A 24,925-nucleotide genomic window follows, 5' to 3' on the forward strand; every position below is an offset into this window, starting at 1 on the left:
CTGTTCTAAATTGATAGATTAGTTGATACATTTCTTATCTTTGGCCCCAGTGTCGGACTGGCCCACAGGGACACCAGGAAAAGTTCCGGTGGGCCCAGGTGTCAGTGGGCCCTCATGCTGCTAAACATTTGGCCTATTTCATGGCCATTCCTATTTGTATGAGAATGGCAAAATAGATAGTAAAAAAAATAAGTAAAATAGATGATAGTATGTAAAGAAAAGGAGGATAGATGAGTGAGGAAAGGAAGAATAATAATACTAAGAGTGGGCCCCTGGTCTAAGATTAATGGGTGGGCCCCTAGTCAAAGGTTTTTGGGTGGGCCCCTGGTGTCCCAGTCCAACACTGTTTGGCCCTGCTGAGCAGAATCCATGAGTTTTGTTTAAGGCAGCTGATATAATTGATACAATTCCACAGATGCGGCTGAGAAATGTATCGGCTAATGTAGCAAATTGTAACAGTTTAAAATACTCACCTGAATTACTGAGCTGCCAGACTGAAACACCAGAGACAAGACTTAAATGTTGGGAAAAAAAGAGTAAAATGGAAAGTAATTAAAAAAAGTTTTTTGTTTTTTTGGTGAGCAATCTGAAACCAACTGAACTGAGAAAGTAACTGAATGTCAACAACCCTTTAAAAGCAAGCACCCCTGTAGTTAGATTTAGACCAAACGTATGTGCCGAAAATCTGTTCCATATTCTGGGCATTATGTATAGTAAGTTTCTTTACTTTACACTGACCTCAACATGCGTGACCACGGTATAGGCGCATGTGCTGGATGAATAGACCGGTTGACTAATGACTTCAGTGGAACCAATATGGCGGCTGTAATCTTCAAAGATAGATTAATTCCCTTCAGGATTGGTCTAATAAAAGTAAGCGGGTTTGGGTAAAATAAATATGGCGTTTAGCAAGGGACTAAGTTACACTTTCAGAGGTTTCCTTTTCCTGTCAGTACATTCCCTTGTAAATAAGGAAAAACATTGCAAAGGAAAAGCAATTATGCATTAATAGAAAGGTTAGCATTGAGGTTGCTAAGTAAAAGCATACATTTAAAACTTTAATTATTTACAAAGAGGCCGAATAAAAAGACTGACAAGCTAAAAATAGAAATGGAAAAATGCATTGCAGAATGGAGTAAAATAAATCTAAAATAATTTTGTAAATATGCACCTTCTCAATCCCAGGGCTGGATTTACATAGCGGGTGCCCCTAGGCCCACTGCCGTCCGTCGCCCCTGTCCCCTCCCTTTTATTCATGCAAATGTTCATTATTAGAACCGAGCAATGGGGAAATTAAAAAAATTATTGTATCTCCTGCACATCCCCATTGTTTTTGAACCAATGTGGGTGCGGTTGGACAGCATGCCGCCACCCTAAAATTCTGCCATCCTAGGCCCGGGCCTTGGTGGCCTCTCCACAAATCCGGGCCTGCTCAATCCAGTCCCACAGCAGAATCAGGCAATGGTTGAACTGGGCAGCCATCTTTAATCATTGCTGGGAAACTGCTGGTATGACATAAGCTCTTTTAAACAATCATGCCAGCTTAGATAGGAATCTCTTTGCGTGAAGACCATTGCACATCGGCTGAACCTGTATGCCTTAAAGTAAAGGCCATTTACTGTCTAGCACCAAGAAATATGACTAATAATTGCAAAGCAAAATGTTACTTATTACCATCTTAAATGATTTCAAATGTACAGTAAGTAAAGCATCTTTAAAGAAAATGGATTTTGCTTGTATCATTATTTTTTAAAAAAACTAGTTACGTTGATTTTATTTTCATCCTTTTAAAATGACCAAAATCACTAGGGTGCAGTGTTGGCAAAGCAGTCCAGGGTGGATTTGTTCACCTTCTCCTCCTTTCATTTCCTGCTGTTGGAAAGACTTGGCTAATGCATTAGAAAGCTATGAGCAAAAGTGATATAAATGTTCTTGCTTAGTATGCACACCTGTTTTATCATGTATTTATGTCATGTATTATTACTGTGTCACGGGGGGTGGGCATTTTTTAACATGATGGTACAGCAAGATAATCCAGCTTCAATGATTTTCTCCGGCATGTTATGTAGTATCTTTTACAAGCAGCAGTTACAGTGCTCTGCTCCAGCTTCTAAACCAGGGGTCCCCAACCTTTTTTACCCATGAGCAACATTCAGATAAAAAAAGAGTTGGGGAGCAATGTGAGCATTAATAATGGTCAGGTGGTGCAAAAAAAGTATCTATGTGGGCTGGCAGCCTACAGAAGGCTCGGTTTGGTGGTAAACCTGTTTTTTATGCTAAAAATTTGCTTCCAAGCCAGGAATTTAAAAATAAGCACCTGCTTTTGAGGCCACTGGGAGTAACATTCAAGGGTTTGTTAAGCAACATGTTGCTCATGAGCCACTGGTTGAGGATCATTTACAAAGGATGGGGCAGCGTTTAAAAGCACCCAGTCTTTGCCCCAGTTATTGGAACTTGGGACATAGACCTATGCACTCCTTGAAGCAGCCTTTGTATGGAACGCTCCATGTTTGGAAGAGTTCCATAAAAAAGGGGATGGCATGCTATTGTCCCCTAGAATGTTCCCATTTGCAAGAATTACAGCTTGCAATTCATTGCATTACAGGAATTTAATGTGCACAGCAGTACTGTCCTCTATATCTTGCACCGGAGCACAGTTCTCACCACTTATTCTATGGGCATAAGTAGCAATTTTGTACAAAGAACATGAGCCCTAGTTAGCAATACCTATAGTGATTACTCAGAACAAACAGCTGTGCACTTGAACTAACCTATAATATCAGTGGTGGAGATGCGGGCAGATCCCTAGTCAAGTTAACTGTCTGTCTTGCAGGCCGTGTCGCTACTTTTGAATGTAAATATTGTGAATACAGAGCATAGAGCCAAAAACAACAGCTTAATAAGAGTGACTGTTGCCAATCTCCCAAAATTGGTGTTCAGCCACTTTGTAAATGTGCCCCATTGTGTTAACTTAAATTTACACAAAGATATATATATATATATATATATATATATATATATATATATATATATATATATATATATATATATATATATATATATATATATCATATATGCACTGTGTACTGTATTTACAATTAAGGCAATGTATATAAAAAGTGTAAAAGTTAAATAGCTTACATAGAAAAAAAGGTCAAAGGACAGAAATAATCCATAACATACAGCTTAGTGCCATTATTTATAAATACGTGTATTTTATTTCTATCCCAGGCTAAAGTAACACCAGTATACATGACTGTAGACCTGCCATAACCTGTTGAAGTCAATGTGACAAATTCAGAAGGCAAATCATATTTGCCTTGAAAAGTGGTATCATTTACTGTGTAAAAAGCGACCACACTCAGTACTGGTTTTTATGCAGCTCTTTACAAGCTAACACCTCTTTTTACGCCAGAATTTTACACTTGGCTGCACAGTCGCATATGCTCATCACATAACTTTATAAATATGCATGATTTTCCACTGCTTACCTTGGCATTACAGCGGCAATATTTGGAGTACTTCAGCATTTTTTTTTAACGCAGCTTTATAAATATACTAAAGAGATATCATCTTCAGCTTTTTGAAAATGCTGTATTTTTGGTAAAACACTGCCTATATTTATAATCTATTTTTATTAACTATTATAATTATACAGTATTTATAGAGCTCTTAAAATATTTCCCATGATATTGTAGTCTGGTGTAAAAATGTGCATACTTGTACTACATTAGAACAAGTATTTGTTTTTCTGGTTCTCTAATATAGTTATACGATAGACCCACTTTTCAGCCTACTGTCCCAGATCAGTATTTAAATGTCCAGCTTTGCCTTTTCTGTTCTTCTTTGCTAACTGCTTCTCTAGAAACAAAATCCTAGATGACCATGCTTTTGGCACAACCATCTTGGGCTTTTTTAACAGAAGTTTAAGCCAGGCAGAGAAAGAAACGAGCATCGTGGAAGCACTAGGAAAGACTAGACTTTGGTGATGTTCTTTTGCTTGTGCAAGTGTAGGTGAGGTAGTGCTTTCAATCTATCTATTTCTGCATTGATCTTATTGGCATGCCTGGAGTTAATGGAGTACTCATAGGCTATTTTTCAGTGATTTTACTTGCTATTCTGAGGTTAATGAAGTGCTTATTGGCCACTTACTGAGTTATTCAGTGATTGTACTGGTACAGCTCTGATGAACATTTTGATAATCTCTCAGTGGTGCCTTCTGGAATAACCCCCGGGCCATTGCAGGTTTCTCCGAATAGGAGCACCAGCCCAGGGTGTCAAGTAAGTAAATGCGATCACTTGGAGGTGCCTAATTTTCGGCACCCCCAAGTGCTGCACCTGGAATATTTTCCCTGAAAGCCCCACTCAAAGCTGCTCCTCAGCCCCAGGAACCTTTGTGCAGCCGACCCGCTGACACAGCTAACGGATCTTCTGCCTTGCTTCCGTAACGCTGGGCTGGGGGCGGAGCAATCCTTCCATAGGTTAAAGTCCTGTTTTCATTAGTAATTAGCCTATGGAAGGATTGCGCCGCCACCCCCAGCCCAGCGTCCCTGAAACTGCACAGAAGGTCTTTTAGCAGTGTTGGAGGGTCGGGTCAACGCAGGTTCACAGGGCTGGGGGTGGCTTTCAGGGAAAATATTTTCCGGGTGCAGCAACTACTTGATACTGACACTTTCTTATGATTTTTATAGGAACATGTCGGTATCGCTTTAAGGGTGTTTTTATTATTAGACAAAGGCCATTGGTGTAGAAAATGCAAAGGCTTTAGCCATGTCTGTGCTCTAATATTGAGTGATATAGTACACTTTGTTGTTCTATGGTACTTCTAGTAATTGTGAAAACTTCCATTCACTTATACAAATGCAGATAGTTCTCTTAGGAAGTATGCTTACGTACGTTTTAATAAATTAAGCTAATTTCCTTCTCTCCAGGAAGAAAAAAAAAACATAATTGAAAAATATATTTTCTAATTTAGCGACTAATGATCTCTTTACCTGTTTTACTAATGAAACATTACTTATGGTTATGAGTGTTCCACCTTCTACAAACTTAACGCTTTGAATATTCAGGGAGAATGTTTCATGAAATTATTTAATCGTTCCTCTTTATATTCCATGAGAAATTAGGGAAGGCTGCCAAAGAGACTGAGCTCTCATTTATTTTTACTCTTTGTATAGCATTTTTCGGCATGTGAAATTAGTTTAAGCTACCATCATGTCATTGAGTGTGCATTTATCTTGCTTGTCTTAAGTTTTACTAACTACTGTACATCAGTTTTCTAGTCATATTTGGTAAATTTTTGCTTTCTTTCTGTATGCAATAAATTGATATTTATAATATAATTATAATTAATGTGATACTGGGTGCTTCAGTTTAAAATCATCTGCAGGAGCTCAGGTTTGACATCAGTGATGTAAATGCTGAAGCAATAGTTCATATACAATAGTATATGCTTCATGTATTTATTTACATCCCTTATAGGACAAGGAAAGTTAAACTAAAGAAGTAGCTAGAAATGTTGTACATTATGTTTTGGGCTTCTGTACCAACTACAATCCTTTAGCAGTAAAGATCTGTGTCTCCAAAGATGCCCCAGTAGCTCCCCATCTTCTTTTCTGCTGATTCACTGCACATGCTCTGTGCTGCTGTCACTTACTGAGCTTAGGGACCCACTCACAATATACAGTACACATAGATTCTAAATGTCACAATATAAGGCTGATTAGTAATTAATATGGATATATTAATTAAATATGATAATTACTACACGGCAGCTCAGAAACCAGTGCAACTAGCATCACAATTTAATAATCAGCCCTGTAGCATCAGCTTATATGATAGGCCAACCTTATTTTCTGCTTGATAATTTGTGACAACCCCTAAGCTTATCTTAGATGGTGACCCCTGTGACAAGTTTCAAGTCCTGGATCATTGCTGCTATTGACAAGCTGAAACTTTAGGCTGGTGCAATAAGTTCACTATATAAAACATGACATTTTTAGTCCTATTCATTTTTAGGGTTTGCCATACTTTAGAATGAGTTCACTCATGCACCATGTATGTATAAAATCTAATGGGTCAATTTAATAAAAGGTGCAAAGTTTGCTACAGTGCCGTTTAAGACATATGGGGTAAGAGTCTGGTTTAGTTCGGAGCATCATGCTGAATCAGCCTGGATACAGCAGTGCCTGACTGTAGTGTGTTCCATTTATCAGCTGATTGGCATGCGTTTCATGGCACGTGCCCAATAACGGCTTTGCTACTCCAGCAGCTCAGACTGCATTGAGTTTCATGAATATTTCAAATGGAGGGACAATAAATGCAAGTTGCCCTTATTCATGGTACTGACCTTTCCTAGAGTCGAGCCTTATCCATTGATATGCAGCTCACCTTTGATGCATTTCCAAATCTCCCTTTTTAAGACCTTTGTTAAATCCATGCACGCTTGCTCAGAATTTATTCATGTTCATTGTCAGAGATGTAATTTAAACACATCTGTTCAAATATGCATTTTAGATCAACTTGGTGCCGTTTCTAATAATATGGCAGGGACTGTGATGGGTATTATATCCCTAAAGTACACACCAGATGGCATTTATTAGAGGGTGAATATAAATGAAGTTAAAGATGTTGAGCATTTTGTCTTAAGTCACTTTCTTTTTTTCAGTTATAATACAATGATCAGAACATGGAAATCTGTAATTAAAATCCTTTGTATACTCCACTGGCATCCATGGGAGGAATAACAGACTAACAAAACATGCCTCTTGTGATTTTCCTGCGTTAATAAACTTGTCAGCTATTAGAACAATACTAAATAGCATTGTTTTCCAGGAGTTGCAGTTGGGTTTTGGAATAAGCTTTAGGCCTTTTATCACTGCAGGCCTGGATTTGTGGAAAGGCCGAGCCTGGGGCAGCAAGATTTTAGGTGTGGCATGCTGCGCTTGGGGGGCAGAGGTACTCGCTAGGGCAGGCAAGCATGAGGATGCTGTGGCCAAATTGAAAATCCAGGCCTATATCTGTGATCAAGTTATATCATTGGCAGCAATGTCTGAATCATAGAGTATGTATCTCTAAGGTTTAAAGCAGTGATCCTCAGCCAGTGGCTCACAAGCAACATGTTGCTCATCACTTGTTGCTCCCAGTGGCTTCAAAGCAGGAGCTTGTTTTAGAATTTTTGGCTTGGAGGCAACAAGTGTCCCGCCAAACAAGGCCTCCTTTAGACTACCTGTCCACACTGGAGCTACCAATAGCCAATCACAGTCCTTATTTGGCACCCCAGGGACTTTTTAATGCTTGTGTTGCTCCCCAACTCTTTTGCAGTTGAATATGGCTCACGGGTTTAAAGTCCATTATATCTATATTTTTGTCTCCCATATCCCACAAGAGCATGGATTCTGAAAAACATTTGGATTGGATTGGACTTGCTACAAACAACCCTCATGTAAAGCATCTCCCCACACAATCCTATTCTACATAGAACATGTATTCAAATGTTATGTAATCAAAGGAGTATCTATAATTATTGGCCATTTGTAGGGAGAAGAAGAACTGGGTTGTCCCTTAAATAGAAACTGTTGGTGGTTTCAGGTACTGTGGCCTCTCATCTGGCTGTTGGATGAATGTTTGTTGACATAGTAGTAAGACAGAAATGATCCCCCAGAATCACATCTATAGGCACTACATTGTCTTATTTCCTCTCTATCAAGTTCCCACTATGTTGTTGCTAATTCTAAGAAACTATTCTTCTCAGTGATAGATTGTCAAGGAAGTTGGTGAATTATACTCATTTCTCCCTGACCTTATGTCAGTTTCCTGGTGCCTGCTCTCTAAGTGATATATACCAACCTGTGAAATCACATGGTTTTCATTTATGAATTGTAGCATATACAAAATCTGAACAAAGTCGTTACATCCTGCAGTTTTGCAATCTACATGGTGATAAATCAAGGCCATCTTTGGTTGGATCTGACAGCTTTTCTCTTTTTTTCTACAACATTAGCTTTTGCCATTTATTCTGTTGCAGTCATATCAAAGAGAAATGTTACATATTTCACTGCTTTTCATATTAAACTGTAAATTATTTGCCATAGGCAGTAACCTTAACTCATTCTATTCAATAAACAGTAGTTGTCTCTATGTAACACAAGGATTATCAGAATCCAAATATGAATCCCCATGCTTTTTATGTTGGATCTACATAATGTCCCTAATAATGTGGAATTCATTTCTACAGGAGAACATAATTTGCGAAACGGTGCATAATAGTTCTAAGGCAATTGGGTCACAAAGCTGGTTTACAACTTTTCTGGTTGACCAAAAAAAAGGGTTAGAGACACTGTCCTGCACTAAATCAATTCTCATATATTGTATGTTATAGATCTATGTATTCTAACTAGTCAGTTAGTCTGTTTTTTTAAATATTAACCTATTTACTCCACCATATAGCTCATTCCTTCTACTTTTTTTACTATTTAGCCAACTTTAGTTCAAAACTGTTCCCTGTTTGCAAGGGTACTTAACACCTACCAACCAGATATAGGTATGGCAACTGCTAATCTGAATGCTTGGAACCTGGGGTCTTTCTGTAATTTGGATTTCCGTAGTCATTACAAATTATTAATATTAACTAAATATTACAGGATTGTTTTGCCTCCAATAAGGATGAATTGTGTCTTAGTTGGAATCAAGTACAAGAGACTTATTACATAGAAAATGGGAATTATTTTAAAAAATTTGAGGTATTTGATCATAACGGAGTCTATGGGAGATGGCCTTCCTGTAAGTTTGAGCCTTCTGGACACAGGTTTACGAATAACGAATCTCATTCCTGCAGTAGTTTTAAGAATATGAAAAATAAAATTATATGAAGACCAGTTGCAAATTCTCTTTAGATTTCTGTTATCTACATCATACTGGCGGCATCAAACCCCATTAGGGTCTGGCGACACGGGCAGATTCGGAGAGTTTAGTCGCCCGTTGACAAATCTCCTCTTCTTCGTGCCAACTAATCTCCTCTTCTTCGTGCCGACTAATCTCCCCGATCTACCTTCCCCTGCCTTCCGCCGGCTGAAATGAAAATTGCCTGGGGGCAGGCACTCGGAGCAGTTAGTTTTCCGAAGTCGCCCAAAGTTTCCTCGTGAGGCAATTATATATATATATATATATATATATATATATATATATATATATATATATATATATATATATATATATATATATATATATACACACACAAACACACGTATACAGGTAATAAAAAAAACAGTACCTTCTGCTTGAGATAACTACTCTGCATGGATCCATAATGGTGGCAAAACTATCCTCTTGGGTTTATTTAGTGTTTAAATTATTTTTAATAGCCTTAAGAAATTAGTTTTTCTGGAATGTTATTTTTACGTACTTTGGATCACCCAAGTTCCAAGCATTCTGCATAATAGTTTGTATACCTATATTTTAATAGAGGCAACAATTAACCATCAGTTTTATAACAATATACGTCTTTGCTGTGTTTATTGACCATTGCATTTGAAATAAGTTTTATAACTTAGTGGCAATTTTTATAGCCTTATAAAAAATAAGTTACATTATTTTTCACAACATCTAGCCATATAACAACAGAAACGTCACTAACTGCTAATTATAACGTCACCAAGCAGTATTCATTTGGATATGTTTTACAACTTATTAGGGACTTCTCTTTATTACTAGTTCATATACCAGAAGGGTATTAGGTAGTAGAGGCCTGTCTTTTATTGGTCAGTGCGTGTATATCTATGGGACTAATGTAACACAATATGCCCAGGGCGTTCTGTATTGCGCTATATCATTGGATTGTTTTTTTCCAGTTCCAAGGAGAAATAGTACATTCTATATCCCAGATCCCATACCCTGACCCATGCGGGATATTATGTCTTGCTCTCTGAGCCCATAGTTCTCTTGCTTGCCCTTTACTTGCATTTGCAATCTGCTTACTGTACATTATGAATAAGCCATAAGAGTCATACCCATGCTTCAATTAATTTGCTTGTCCTCTTTTGGGAGGTTCTAAATACTCAATAAAATATTATACTGTTTTATTACTGTATTTATACTCTGAATTTAAAGCCATTTACTAAATCCTAGTTTTGATCATCAGAATAAAGCTACCGGTATATATTCTTTTTTTTCCCCCCATGTATTTTTTTTAATTAGTGGATACTACCTCTCCTGGATTTGAAGAGGTATAAAGTGCACGTCTAGCTGCTTGTGATATATTGCGTATATGACTAATTCACAATTATTTTTTGGTTAAGCGTACCCCTTTATTACATCTCCATGTTAATGAAAATGACAATTCTGTTATCTCTCGTGTTGACAGATCCTAATTATCTCGTTATTACAATAAATTCTTCTCTGTGGAGTTACTATGCAATCCATGTTGATATACTCCAATAAACTGGTGGCTTCTATATGACACTTCATTTTATCAGTCATAGTAATGTAGAATATGATTAATAAAGTTAAAGTATGCACAGCAGATTTCTGTATATTATGGATTGTCTATCTTTAGGTTTTTTTTTTAATAGAGTATACAATTATGTTTCAGTTTAAGCCATTACCTCAACTTTGGTATTGGTAGTTAAAATTTACAACAATGTTCCTACTTCAATCTGTTGTTAAAGATATCAGATTCATATGTCTGAATATAAATATCCTAAGAAGAATCCCATAATAATAGAAAAATAAAAGTTTTATTCTCCATTGGGAAATAGTTCACTAAAGCTGCCAGTGCCAATGTTTTCCATGGTATACCAACTTATCTTTTGGAATTAAATATTAAAGAAATACTGCCATAAATAATTTGTTTATATTTGTACCTGAATGTAATATAAAATGTTTAGAAAGTAGAGGGGCTTTGAAAAACAAGTTTTTGCACAGGGAAGAAGAAGAAGCTGGTATGTTATGTAACTGAGATTCTGCCTCATTTAAAAGAATTGTTCAGTGTAAAAATAAAAACTGGATAAATAGGCTGTGGAAAATAAAAAAAATTTCTAATATAGTCAGTTAACCAAAAATGTTATGTATAAAGGCTGGAGTGACTGGATGTCTAACATAATAGCCAGAACACTACTTCCTGCTTTGCAGCTCTCTTGGTTTCCACTGATTGGTTACCAGGCAATAACCAATCAGTGACTTTAGGGAGGCCACATGAGTCATAACTGTTTGCTTTTGAATCTGAGCTGCATGCTAAGGATTAATCGCAAACTCACTGAATAGTTATGTCCCATGTGGCCCCCCTAAAAGTCACTTACTAACTCAGAGTTAGAGAGCTGAAAATCAGGAAGTAGTGTTCTGGCTATTATATTAGACATCCACTCACTCCAGTCTTTATAGATTACATTTCTGCCTAACTAACTATATTAGAAACATTTTTTTAATTTTGCACATTTGCACAGCCTATCTATTTACCCAGTTTTTATTTTTACACTGAACTGTTCTTTTAAGGCTCAAAAGTAATATGGTCGCTATTGTTGCCTTCTGGTAAATCACCGCCCTTGCCTGTGTTATAAAAGCATCAGCAATATACTTTACAAATTTTGTGAAAGTCAGATTATAAGTATATATATATTTTATAAGTACATTAAAATTGAAAAAGGAGAAATGTTTGCAAAACCAAAATTATGAGTGTGATTTTAACCCTTTAAAAACAGAAAGAAATGTTACTGCAGTTTCAGAAGCATACGAGCCTGAATTAATAAACATTGCTTTGTAACTCAAATGTGGCCAGCAGAACTAAAAAGAAGCTACAGTATGTTATAACTCTTCATTTTTATTACATATGCTTCTTATTTACTAAAAATGTATTATGTGCTATATTCAATTCATAGTAATTCAGAAAATAATGACCTGATTGAAAAGAATCTACAGTGCTTTAAAGGAACCTTATCTGCCTAATTTTGGGTTTAGTAAATACAAAACAATGTCTAGTAAATAAGATAAAGCATTTTAACATTTTCAAAATAATTGGGCCGCTAGAGACCATATTTCATTACAGTCTGATGAATCTAAGAGACTCCCATTCGTCTAACTTAACACATATATATATAGGCAAACTGGCTGAGGTTTCTGGCTTTACCATTGAAAGCCGATGTTTCCTATTCAAAACATTAAAATATAAAAACAGCTTTCTGCATTCAAAACATTTGTGATGCTGAGTTATCATTGGTCACATAGGTAGGTGGGCTTGTATTTAGCGTTGTCTGTCAAACCAGGTTCGCTGGCAAAGCAGGTGTGCAGGCAAATGGACCCCTATGTGCAGGTTGGTCATACACTACGGTTTGCATATATCTATCTGATTGGTCAGATGGACAGGCCCGGATTTGTGGAGAGGCCACCAAGGACTGAGCCTAGGGCAGCAGGATTTTAGGGGGCGGCACACCACAATTGGTATTTTTATTTAATTTCCTGTGCGCCAATCCCCATTGCTGTGGTCCTGATGATGAAAATTTGAGTGAATAAAAGGGAGGGGATTGCGTCGACAAATTACAGCAGGCCTAGGGCTGCACGTTATGTAAATCCAGCCCTGGTCAGATAGTTTCATAGATAGATACGTTATTTTGGAAAGCTACTAAATATAGAAGCAAAATGTGTGTGGCCAAAGGCCTTGTGCTTTTATATAGTCATGGAACTCCTCAGTGATAATATCTGTATATAATACACAAAAGCCATGAATATCTTGTAAATTATATCCTTATGAACGGTGAGTTCTGATGTCATCAGTTATAAACGGTGAGTTCTGATGTCATTTCTGTCACATGACTCACTGAAACTTGTGTATTATAATAAATAAAGTACCCCCAGTTGCAAAATATGAGGATATTATAAGTTACCTCGGAGTTACATTTGTCCTCGTGTTTTTATATGGTCATGAAACTCCTCTGTAACTTGTAATATCCTTATAATTTACAAGAGGGGGTATTTTATTCACTATATATCTTACAATAAGGGGTACTTTATTCATTATATATGTACTGGTCATATGGAGTGGTTGAACTCGATGAACTTTTGTCTTTTTTCAACCAATTATATATGATAACATGAAATAATCCACCTGGGAGTTCAATATACATAGTTTTATTGGTGTAGTTTTTACTTCCTCCTGGATGCCAACAGAAAAATTTACATATTTTCATCCTAATACGTCCTGTTTAACATAAACAATTTTTTATGCATCTAAAATTGTAATTACGTAATCTCTGTCTATTTGCAAATGCAGTAATAGTTAGCAATAGTGCTTATTTTAGTTTTTTTAAAAGCAGGGAAATTATTTAATCATTTAACTATGCTAGAAAAAAATCATTCCAGTTCGTAATTTATATGTGCACTCTATGTAAAGGTGGCCATACACGGGCCGATAAAAGCTGCCGACAGACCGAGTCGGCAGCTTATTGACCCGTGTATGGGGCCCCCGAGGGGCTTCCCCGATCGAGATCTGGCCGACTTTCGGCCAGATCTCGATCGGATGGGACTAAAAATTCCATCGGATCGCGGCTGCATCTGTTCGTTGATGTGGTCCCGCGATCCGACCGCCCGTTCCTATTCGTTAGGATCCGATCGTTGGGCCCTAGGGTAGACCTCAAGGTTGGCATATCGGGGAGAGATCCGCTCGTTTGGCGACATCTCTCCGTGTATGGCCAGTTTTACACAAAAAGTCTTTCAGTATACAAAAGGTTTGCCACCTTTTCAGTTTAGGCAAAACTGCAGGGGGTGGGGTGGATGACGTCAGGGGCAGGGCTGATGATGTCAGAGGTGGGACTGATGATGTAGTAATCAGTGAGTGGTTTATCACTATGTGATTAACTTCAATGTCCTATCTGGATTTCCTCATTTGGACAAGCACTTTTCATCCGAACAGCCCTTCCTAAAACTGAGCTTTCCTGGTGAAATCCAGACTGGTGGCAACCCTAGTATACAATAAGATTTGTTTTTTTCTTTAATAATCTGTCTGTAGATATAAAATGTGGTATTATGAGAAACTAGGCAACAGTTGGCAGTCTGACCGAAGAGAAGTTCATAAAGTCACATTTACTAGCAACATTGCATTTGTTGACTGTGCCCCCCTAGGCAAGCCACCTGCCCCTCACCTATACGATTGGTGCAAGCACAAAAGTCTACACATGTGCACTGATCAGATTGGACACGGGTAACCATCCCTCCTACTAAGCTGTGCAGCTGCGAGTTTTGAAAAACTTTTGAAAAAACTTTTTTTTTTATATATATATATATAGGCACTCAATGACCACCTCTCAAATCTGCCATTTAAATGAACAATTACACCAAACATGAAAAGGTATTTAAGCATTATAATGTTTTTGCTTTGCGTGCGGGGAGGGATTCAAGTTGAATAGTTCAAAAAGGAACATGTTTACATGTTGGGAAATAACAGATAAACTGTGTAGAATACAATGGGATTGGTTCTTACTCAGGATGATAAACAGGGGTGATATACTATTCATGACTCTGCATAAAACTATAGAATTGAAAGAAGTTTCATATAAAATGCAAAGCGGCTACATTAATACCTAAATTTCTTGTAAACAATTGCCCAAATAATGATACATTGATCGTAATACTGGCCTTGAACAGTAAAAAATGAGAGAACTGGACAAAGGAATGAATGCTTCATTTAGTGCTAGTGTAGAATAAGAATGAAGGGTGCTCTTGCAACAGCTGAATCTTTTGTGAATTAGGGAACCGCAGGAACCATGGAAGGTGTTAATGAATTCAGCTTTACCTCCTAGCGCCCCTTCCTTTAGCTGCTTCATTGGATATAGCTTTTATGAAAGCTGTTTACCAATGGAAATGTGTGTTCTAATTGCAGCTACATGGAGTGAGTTAAAACCACGCCAGATTTCACACATGTGATGAATGAAAACCTTCTTATCAGCTTTTTTTTTGCTCTTAAATTTAATTCCATTGTGTAATTCAACAGCGAATGCTTTAATTTATTTACAGTTGTTTTTTTTTTGCAGAGCACTGTTACCTTACATCCCAGTTGCTGTGGTTATTTGCGAGAACTTGCCCTTTTAGAAAAGCTGGCATTTCCCTTCATTTGTAAAGTCACATAGAGCTGCCATTTAGCCTGAGTCTAAGTTCTAAGGCTAAATTAAGGCCATTTATATTTTGGGCTTTATATATTTTTTTTTTTATTTGTCTTTATAATTAACATTTATACTGTTAATGGAATTGAATTTCAGATTCAAAAAGTGGAGCACATTTTCCTTTAGCTTTTAACAACCGTAAACAAACGTTTTATTATTGTTTATTATTGAATGGTTCCTCTATGAGCAAAATTATCAGGACATACAGGCCAAACACATGGCCAATGATTCCTAGAGAAGTAGCTGGAAAATTTGAGGAGATCTGGGGTGTTTGGGTTGAACTTTATTCTATGCATTTGGATTAACGTATGGTAATGATGTAATCTTTGGAGATTTAAACTACCCAACATTTGCTGTTTGTTAATGCAACATACAGTATTATATGACTGGATGTGGCTTTTTCTTATATTTGTTTGACTTTTGTTATGAAAATTTATTTAAAAACATAAACACATACAAAAGAATTGAGTAATAAAACTGGAAAATATCATGCTGAGGGCTTGTTGGATGGGTAGTAGCAGTGATTCTATTTGGGAGCTGATAGATAATCCTGTCTACCACCCAGCAATACTTAGACTCAAATGCAGGCATTTATATCACTGTTCTATTGTATATATTCAGTGCCATAGCACTCAGCATCCAACATACTGCCGGGATGTAGCTGATAAGTACATGTTCCGTGTGTCGGGATGTGCCTTCAGATATCATCTCCCGTGCTAATTATATAGTGCTGCCAATTAATCACAGGACATCTTGTCTCTGAATCATACAGGCAGTCACTTTATGAATTTTCAGTTTAAAAGACATTGAAGCTTCTACCCCAAGTGCTTCCAGTAGCTGTAAGTGCAAATGTCGCATGAGTAGAGATGGCACACCCTCACCATTCTGCTTGTCTTCCCTTCCTCTGTTCCTGCCTTTAACCCGAATAAAGCAGAAATAATGGCAACACTTTATTGGCTTGCTAATTTTGCAATTATTTTCAGCTCTGCCAAACCAGCTCATTCTGGAACTGGAGAAAGTAATCAATTCACAACCAATCTAATTACTGTTATAAATGTAACCTTGTCTCTGAAAGGAACTCATTTTTTTTCCTGTTTCTAAAATATGGTTTTCTTACCCAAGATTAAGTGCAACAAATATACATTTCATTGAATCTACTTATTCCCATAAATGGTTGCCATAGGAACAGACTCAGAGCCAAGGCTTCAGCCGTCCTCCATACAGTTAGTGGGAAATGCTTTTACTGTTGCCAATGGTATCATAAAAGTAGTTTAAATAAGAATATTGTCACACTTAATGAGTGTTATAATATCAGCGTGAGCAATGTCACATTATGTGGCTTGCTAATAATTCCCACGTGTTTTTTCTTCTTTTTTTTTGGTGTCTGTGTTCATAAAATTTGTAGAGAAAGTGCTGTTCATTTTTATAAGGTGGGGAGCAGTATTGTCCAGTAGCCTTGGGTGTATCCTTGACCAGAAAATGAATCTGAGAAAAATACAAAATGACTTGATAATACACTGTAAAATAACACTGTATTAGATGATGCGTACACCACTAGTGGGACCTGCAGACACACTCCCAACAGGTAGTACTACCCACATATTTTATATTCCGTTTATCTTCTAGGAAATCCAAGTATAATAAGATAGTACAGGTACAGGATCCATTATCCAGAAACCCGTTATCCAGAAAGCTCTCAATTAGGGAAAGACCGTCTCCCATAGACTTCATTATAATGATATAATCCACATTTTTAAAAAGTATTTCCCTTTTTTCTGTAATAATTAAACAGAACCTTGTTCATGATCCAAACTTAAGATATAATTAATCCTTATTGGAAGCAAACCCAGTTTATTGGGTTTATTTAATGTCTATATGATTTTCTAGTAGACTTTAGGTATGAAGATCCAAATGTCAGAAAGATTGCTATCCAGAAAACTCCAGGTCCCGAGCATTCTGGATAACAGGTCCCATACCTGTACTTGATTAAATAGAACTTCAAAACTTATTTTTATGCACCACCATATCTCATCCACTCTGATGGCCAATGTTTCCTCTTCTGATTCCCAGAGTCTCTCTCCCAATATGAATCTATTATTTTTTTTATTTAATTGATTTTCATATTTTAGATTTGTGCTACACATTTCTTCTGCTATAACAATAAATCTGTATTTTCTCTTTTATTGAAATATTGTCAGTCATCCACGGTTGTTAAATTCCCTGTGGATGTGGTAAAGTATTATACGGTAACCTTTTCCATGAACTGCTATTATTATTTAAGATATGCTGTCATACAGCCTACTACTACTTCTACTAAAGGGTAATTTACAGGTGTGTTAGCTTCAAAGTAGGATGATGTGTAATTACTGTAGTTTGACTGCAATGTTTGCTATGCTTTCTCTATATTTTAAATCTCCTATGGACCTCTGATGAGTTATTCATTTTTGACTCTTAGACTCTGATCCATGGCCTTCCATGATTTAATGGCAGCTGTAGATTGCACTCAGTAAATCAGCAGCTTTCATAATCTGTTCTGCTGTTCTGTGAAATCAGTATACATAATAGATCTGCTACATATCGTATGTGGCCCACCCAACATCATCGCTGCCTAATTCATAGAACTTGATCGGGAATGTCATTGGCAATGGGACAGTATTAATGAACCTAGACTTACATTGCGTTATTAAGGCTAAAAGTATATTCAAGCAGTGAGGGATGTTTCCAAAAGTGTAACCAGTTGCTGTTTAGCAATGCAGATGAGAAAGCATCAGCTCTGTAGAACACAGCTGGCAGCAACAGAGGCTGGTATACATTCCCAGTGTGAAACTGAAGTCCTCTTGTAGGGCACTGATGGAGCAAATGTTTTCTCTTTTTTGCTAAAATGTGCTGCTTTTCCTCAGTGCCTATACCACTAAACTAATACTACTTGGATCACACTATACTCAGTGCAGTTGCTTGAATGTTTCTATTCAATCTTTTTTTTGGGAAGGGGAAATATTTTTACTTCCTTGTTTTGTGACAAAAAAAATCACGTAATTTCCCTCCCCCGACCTTTTTTGCTTATGCAAATTAGGATTCGGTCCGACCGAGCAGAACGATTCAGCTGAATCCGAATCCTGCTGAAAAAGGCTGAATCCTGGCCGGATACCGAACCTAAATTCGGTGCATCCCTACTTTTATTTTTTATTTTTACTTTATATACTACTACAACCCTTTCCTCCCCCCCCCCTCGCTCTTATTACCATATTAAGTAAGTTCTGTTCTGTGTGATTATTTCATTTTAACAATTCAACCTGGAAGAAAGGTCTATCATGCACTTGTAATACTTGCTATCTTAAATTGACATTTGTGGTAATGTACGAATTCGCAGTTGTGATGGAAATACGCAATGTTATTAGACAAAAATCAAAAAATACCTTCAATAAAAAAATATTGAAATATAAAATGTGCTGCTTTTCTGTCATCCAAAATCCCATTCTATGCACAGTATAGCTATATGATGATATTAAAGGTTTCTGTCACACTCATGCATATGTTATATGCTGCAGGGGTTAATTACAACTACTACTCTGAAAACTGTGTCACTGCAGAGACCCTTTAAGTCCAGAGCAATACTTCCTTGTCCCATAAGGCAGGAAAATGGTTAATCTACCAATAATCACATGCTTTTTAGGAAATCTGTTATGGAAAACTTTTTGAAACCCCTAAGTCTCTAGGCAGCAGTTGAACATGTCTTTTCCATCTGTCCTACAGAGTGCCCGGAATTACAATTGCTACGGACATCATTTGTGGCTTTCCAGGAGAGACAGATGAAGATTTTAAGGAGACTTTCAAATTGGTCGAGGAGTAGAAAAACCCCAGTCTCTTCAATAATCAGTTTTACCCACACCCTGGGACCCCAGCTGCTAAAATGGAACAAGTGCCAGCTCACGTGGTATGCTTTTTTTTAAAAAAAATTTCAATTCGTCTTGTTTAAACCGGGCCTAGGAGGTACATTGTAACCTTTAGATTGATCTCTCACTGAATTACACAGTATTTTAGGGTGGAGTTACTGTATTACTTTGTTAGTAACATACATCAGAATTACCTATGGGTGTAGGCCCATTTTTTTTTCTACAGTGTGGGGTCCTAGCCGCCAATATTTTTTATTGGGGGGCATTGACCACAAATGTTTTTTTTATGGGGGCCCTGGCCACCAATATTTTAAGGGGGCCGTGACCAACAATTTTTTTTTATTAACATGTGGGGGACCCTAGCCACCAATGTTTTTTTGTTTTTCTTTTACTGTGGGGTGGGGGGTGGACCTGTGAGTGGGGCTTGCAGGTGGGACAGAGGAGCCCAGGGGGCCCAGGAAATTTTGTCGTATGGGGCCCTGTGATTTCTGATGGTGGCCCTGGGTACAGGTATTGGACCTGTTATCCAGAATGCTAGGCTACTTCGACCATCGAATTGGACTTCGACTTCGATTCGAATAAAAAATCGTTCGACTATTTGACCATTCGATAGTCGAAGTACTGTCTCTTTAAAAATCCTTCAAATTCAATACTTCGCCAAGTTAAATCTACCGAATTGCATTATAAGCCTATGGGAACCTTCTACAAGCATTTTCTACGTTTTTGGCATTGAATAAAAATCCTTCGATCGATCGCTGAAAATCGTTCGAATCGCTTGATTCGAACGATTTAATCATTCGATTGAACGATTTAATCATTCGATTGAGCGATCTTTATTATTATAGAGAAAAACTAATTTATTTAAAAAAACATGTTAATTATTTGATTAAAATGAAGTCTATAGGAGACGGCTAGGCCCTAATTTAGAGCTTTCTGGAAAATGAGTTTCCGGATAACAGATTCCATACCTGTTCACTAATATTTGGTGTGCATTGCATTGTTCAGCAGCCAGTAAAGTTTATAATGCAGGTTCCTCTGGCAGAACATTGCCTGCAATGACTTACTAAGCATATTGTGTTGGAGATGGTCCTGTTGGTTTAAACCAGGGGTTCCCAACCTTCTTCACCCGTGAGCAACATTCAGATGTAAAAAGAGTTGGGGAGCAACACAAGCATGAAAAATGTTCCTGGGTGGTGCCAAATAAGGGCTGTGATTGGCTATTGGTGGCCCCTATGTGGACTGGCAGCCTACAGGAGACTCTGGTTGGCAGTACACCTGGCTTTTATGCAAAAACTTGCCTCCAAGCCTGGAATTAAAAATTAAGCACCTGCTTGGAAGCCACTGGGAGCAACATCCAAGGTGTTGGGGAGCAACATGTTGCTCACGAGCTACTGGTTGGGGATCACTGGTTTAAACTCTAATCAATCAAATAGCACATAGAACAGCATAGATTTGTGTCCATTATCTTGCTTGGCTGGGAATCCTCCCACAATCCTGCAACATACAGGCAGGTCAATTGGCTCCTGATAAAACTGACCATAGGGACTGGTGTGAGTGTTGAATAATTTCTGGAAAGCACTGTGAAACACGTAGGTGCAATATAAATAAAAGATACATAAGAGACTATTCAGAGTGCCCATATATTAGCAAAATAAAAAAGGGGTTTAAAAGAACCAGAACACTTCTGTGGGACAAGGTCCTGAACAAATGCAGAATAATATCAGGGAAGGAAGCCTTGTCTCTGAAGTCCATCCTCTGTAGAAGGCAAAAACTTTAATATATTAAAGGCGATTCGAATTTAAATAATTCAGATAAATCTATTTGATGTGATTAATGTTTGATTCTCCACTAGAACCTGCTAGCGTAGAGTACTGCTCTGTGCTATGCTGCTTTTTCTTTTAGTGGTTACATTAGTATTAGGATGAATATTATGTTCAATAACGCACTGTTCCTTTGTCCTTCACGTTAACTTCAAAGGCTTTGTCCTTGATATAGGATGTGATGATTTGTCCAGTGGCCAATGAAAGGAGCAAGTTGTTCTCTAATGCATCCCGGGGTTCACTTCTCATGAGTAAGATTGTGATTATATTGCAAAAGGAATGAACCAAATCATATCCTACTACTGATGATTTTATTTCATATACTAGGGAAGTGTAAAGAAAATAGTTGTAGTGATGTTCCATCCAGTTATATCTTATATTTTTCACTTTGGTCTGTGTAATTAACTGGTTTTGGGCATTAGAACCTTCAAAGTCTGCACAGTCTCTGTCTTCTATAGCTAATGGTAAACTTTAATTAATATAAGTTCCTTTTTTTTCATTCTCTTCAATAAACCCATCTTTCTCTTTTATCTGTCATTCAGAGTACAGTGCACCATGAACATTTATTTGAAGCAGGTCTAGTTCATGCTAATACTCTGCATTTTATATGCACTTCCCCTCCAGTTAGCAACTAATAGCCCTTCTTGCAGTATCATGAATGTACAGACAACAGCATTTTTCATCCACCGTAGAAGAATTATGTGCCTCTAAGGGTATACCAGTGCACGTGCTAGTGAGTTGTCTTTTTACAGATAAGTCTTTTACTATTTGGGAGAAGAAAGGAAAATGCTAGAAGCAATGAGTACATGAAAAATGTAATAAACCAACTTTGAATTCAGACATTGTTTTAATATGTAAATAGCAGTGAGCGCAGTCCACTTTAATTGGCATGTATGATATTAACCCACCTTGTCCTGTCTGGGCTGTATAAGATAGCAGGTCTGGCTGGCAAAACACACCAGCCATATTCCCTAAGGGCATTTATTGTCTGCTCCATATTTCAAAATCCAACACCAAGAACACCTTCCCTTTTCCCCCCCATTAAATGAAAGAATACATTTGTCAGGAAGGTACTAAAATACAATTCAGCATAAAACAAAACTCATTTTTCAGTGCACTGCATAGCTTGCCAGATTTAACTTTGCCTGACATCTTTCTACAACAAAAAGAACAAAACAAGCGGCTCCAGTTATTTGTTCAGATATCTGTTTTGTATATAATATTAAAGCAAGGGCATTTAGAATACACCCTCCAACTGTTAATATACAACTTAAAGGGGAACTGTTTTGAAATTAAAAATTGAATATAAGCTTCTCAATCAAGTAAAAATGCTTTACAGTTTCTGAAATAATCAAGTTTATCTTCACTATCCCTGTCTCAGCATCTCATTCTCTTCATTCTGTCTTCATGCAGCAGTTGGGTGTCCTATAGTCATTGACAGCTAGATCCAATATATCTTATAGGGAGGCTTCCTTTCCTAGCAGATAAATAGAGATCGCTCAGATAACTGATTCCAGAACAAACAATGGGAAGGGAGGGTAAGTTTGTAATAACGTGCTAGCCCTAGCTGGTTATTTATCAGCTAAGCCAGGTAACCACCCTAACCATAATGGTTCTCTCTAGAAGGTGCTGGTCAAAACAGACCTTGTGCCATGAGCGTTATAGAAATAGCTAGAAATGTATCCATAAATCATGCCAGAACTACTGCTTTGTGTGTGGCAGAAAAGAGATTTGATAACACTTCCTTGTGCAAGGATAAATAATGCATGTAGTTTATGCGTGTAGCTTTTCCCAAATCTAGACTTGTTTATAAAGTATTCCTAGTGACTCGATGGACAAAGATTGGTGTACTTCTCTGGAGGGAGTTGAAGCTGTACATGTTATTCAACTATTTCTCAGCATTTATCTGCACCTTAATGTGGAGCTAATCTAATATCCCTTGGATGCATTTAGATGGTAAGTGCTGAATCTGAACTACTGTAGGTAGTGAACCCAATCTGCTTATCCTTATTATTGGTTGTAATATCCCGAAGGAAACTGGCTGAATTTGCTGTTAAAGTTTATCTGGAAAGAAGCAGTAAGTCATTTACTGGCTAGCCCCAAAGGCAAACCATCACATATAGAAAACATTTTTTAAAAAAAACATTGGTGGCAGGGGCCACCTTACAAGTTAAAACAAATTGGGGCGGTGCCAGGGCCCCCATTACAAGTTACAAAAAAATTGGGGCCCCAAAATTTTTTTTTTAAAAAAAACATTGGTGGAAGGGGCCTTTAGAATATACAAATAATACATTGGTGGCCAGGGGATTAAAAGAAAAAAAACACAAGCTGGTGTGCAGTAGAATTGAACTCAAGGCTTCAGGACTTCAACTTCACCTCCTTTTGTGACTTCGGTCTTTTTGCCGCTTCAGGACTTCAGGTCTTTTCGCTACTTCAGGACTTAATCTTCGGGTCCTTTGGCTGTTCGGCTTGTCGGCGATTCCGCATTCTGGACGTGCAAAATGGCCGCACTGCTCGGGCGCTCCTAAGGGGGGCCCGGCTCTTTCAAAACTGCAGCACTGCCGGGCCCCCCTTCATGCCCGGGCCTGGGACACTTGTCCCCCCTGTCCCCCCTGATGGTGGCCCTGATTGGACCACTGTTGTAGTTCTAGCATTCTTAACTGGTTAAATAGTACCTTTGCTAAGGTCTGTCCTGCTGTCCCAAAGCTAACCAGATGTTGGAAAGGAAAGGCTTTGTATATTGTCACTGGGATGATTTATTAAGATATGTTTTAAAGCTGCTTTCCCTCCCATCTGCTTCTGGTGCATACTGCAGCTCCTGTCTGTGTTCAACGCACAATAGCCTTACTGATCACTCTCCTCCGGGCTGACTTTGTGCAATGAGCTAAATTCCACATTCACAGCTGGACCTTGCAAAGTCAGGACCATAGGGAGGGGCAAGTATTGATATTGGCTCTGGCTTGGAGCGGTGTCTTTTGAACTCCTAGCCTCTTCTTGCCTCAGTAAAGTTCAGAGCAGCGGACAAAGCTGTAGTTTCTCTTTGACTTGCACAGGGCTTGGGTTCTAATAGCATGTCAGAGTTCAAAGCTAGAACAGTGTTCCACATGGGAATCCAACTGGATATTGAGCCTCTTTGAAAATGTGTGTTTTTAGCAGTAGCTGAATTCACAACCCATGTATGCAAGAAGAAAATGCTTAAATTAAAGTTTTAGGTGATGTTTCTTCAAATGCTTGCAGCTACGTATCTCCTCTTTGATTACACGCATATAGTTTATATATATATATATATATATATATATATATATATATATATATATATATATATATATATATATATATATATATATATATATATTTCTGTGCACTCCAGTAGTTTCTTTGATACAGTAGTAGAACTTGTATGCAGTGATAGGGAGTTGTAAATAAGAGGTTCAGTTAGATTTAGTTCTCGTTACAGGCTCAGCTAAATGTTTTTACTGATTGTAGAAAGGACACAGATATTATATTGAGGTGTCATATTTATGGAAGCAAAATCATTTTTACAATGTCCTTGATCATTGTCTAAGCAAAGTCCAGAAGTGATTGTATTCATAAATCGATACATTGATTCTGCCTTGCAGTAGTAATTCCCGAACCAACAAGTGTACTTTTTTTTTATTGGGTGTATAGGCAGCAGTCTCAGGTAATTTTGCCTGGTCATGTGCTTTCAGAAAGAGCCAGAACTGCTTTTTGGCAGCCTGTTGTTTCTCCTACTCAATGTAACTAAATGTGTCTCAGTGGGACCTGGATTTTACTATTGAGTGCTGTTCTTAGATTTACCAGGCAGCTGTTATCTTGTGTTAGAGAGCTGCTATCTGGTTACCTTCCCATTGTTCTGTTGTTAGGCTGTTGGGGGGAAGGGGAGGGGTGATATCACTTCAACTTGCAGTACAGCAGTAAAGAGTGGCTAAAGTTTATCTGAGCACAAGTCGCATGACTGAGGACTACTGGGAAACTGACAATATGTCTAGCCCCATGTCAGATTTCAAAATTAAATATAAAAAAATCAGTTTGCTCTTTAGAGAAATGA

The 24,925-nt window shown here is 37.7% G+C and overlaps 1 pseudogene; it reads left to right on the forward strand.

Moving 5' to 3' along the window:
* LOC108718534 overlaps positions 1–24,925 on the forward strand; it is a 544,081-nt pseudogene that overhangs the window by 360,067 nt on the left and 159,089 nt on the right.

This window comes from Xenopus laevis, chromosome 6L, assembly GCF_017654675.1.
Source record: "Xenopus laevis strain J_2021 chromosome 6L, Xenopus_laevis_v10.1, whole genome shotgun sequence".
Lineage (NCBI taxonomy): Eukaryota > Metazoa > Chordata > Amphibia > Anura > Pipidae > Xenopus > Xenopus laevis.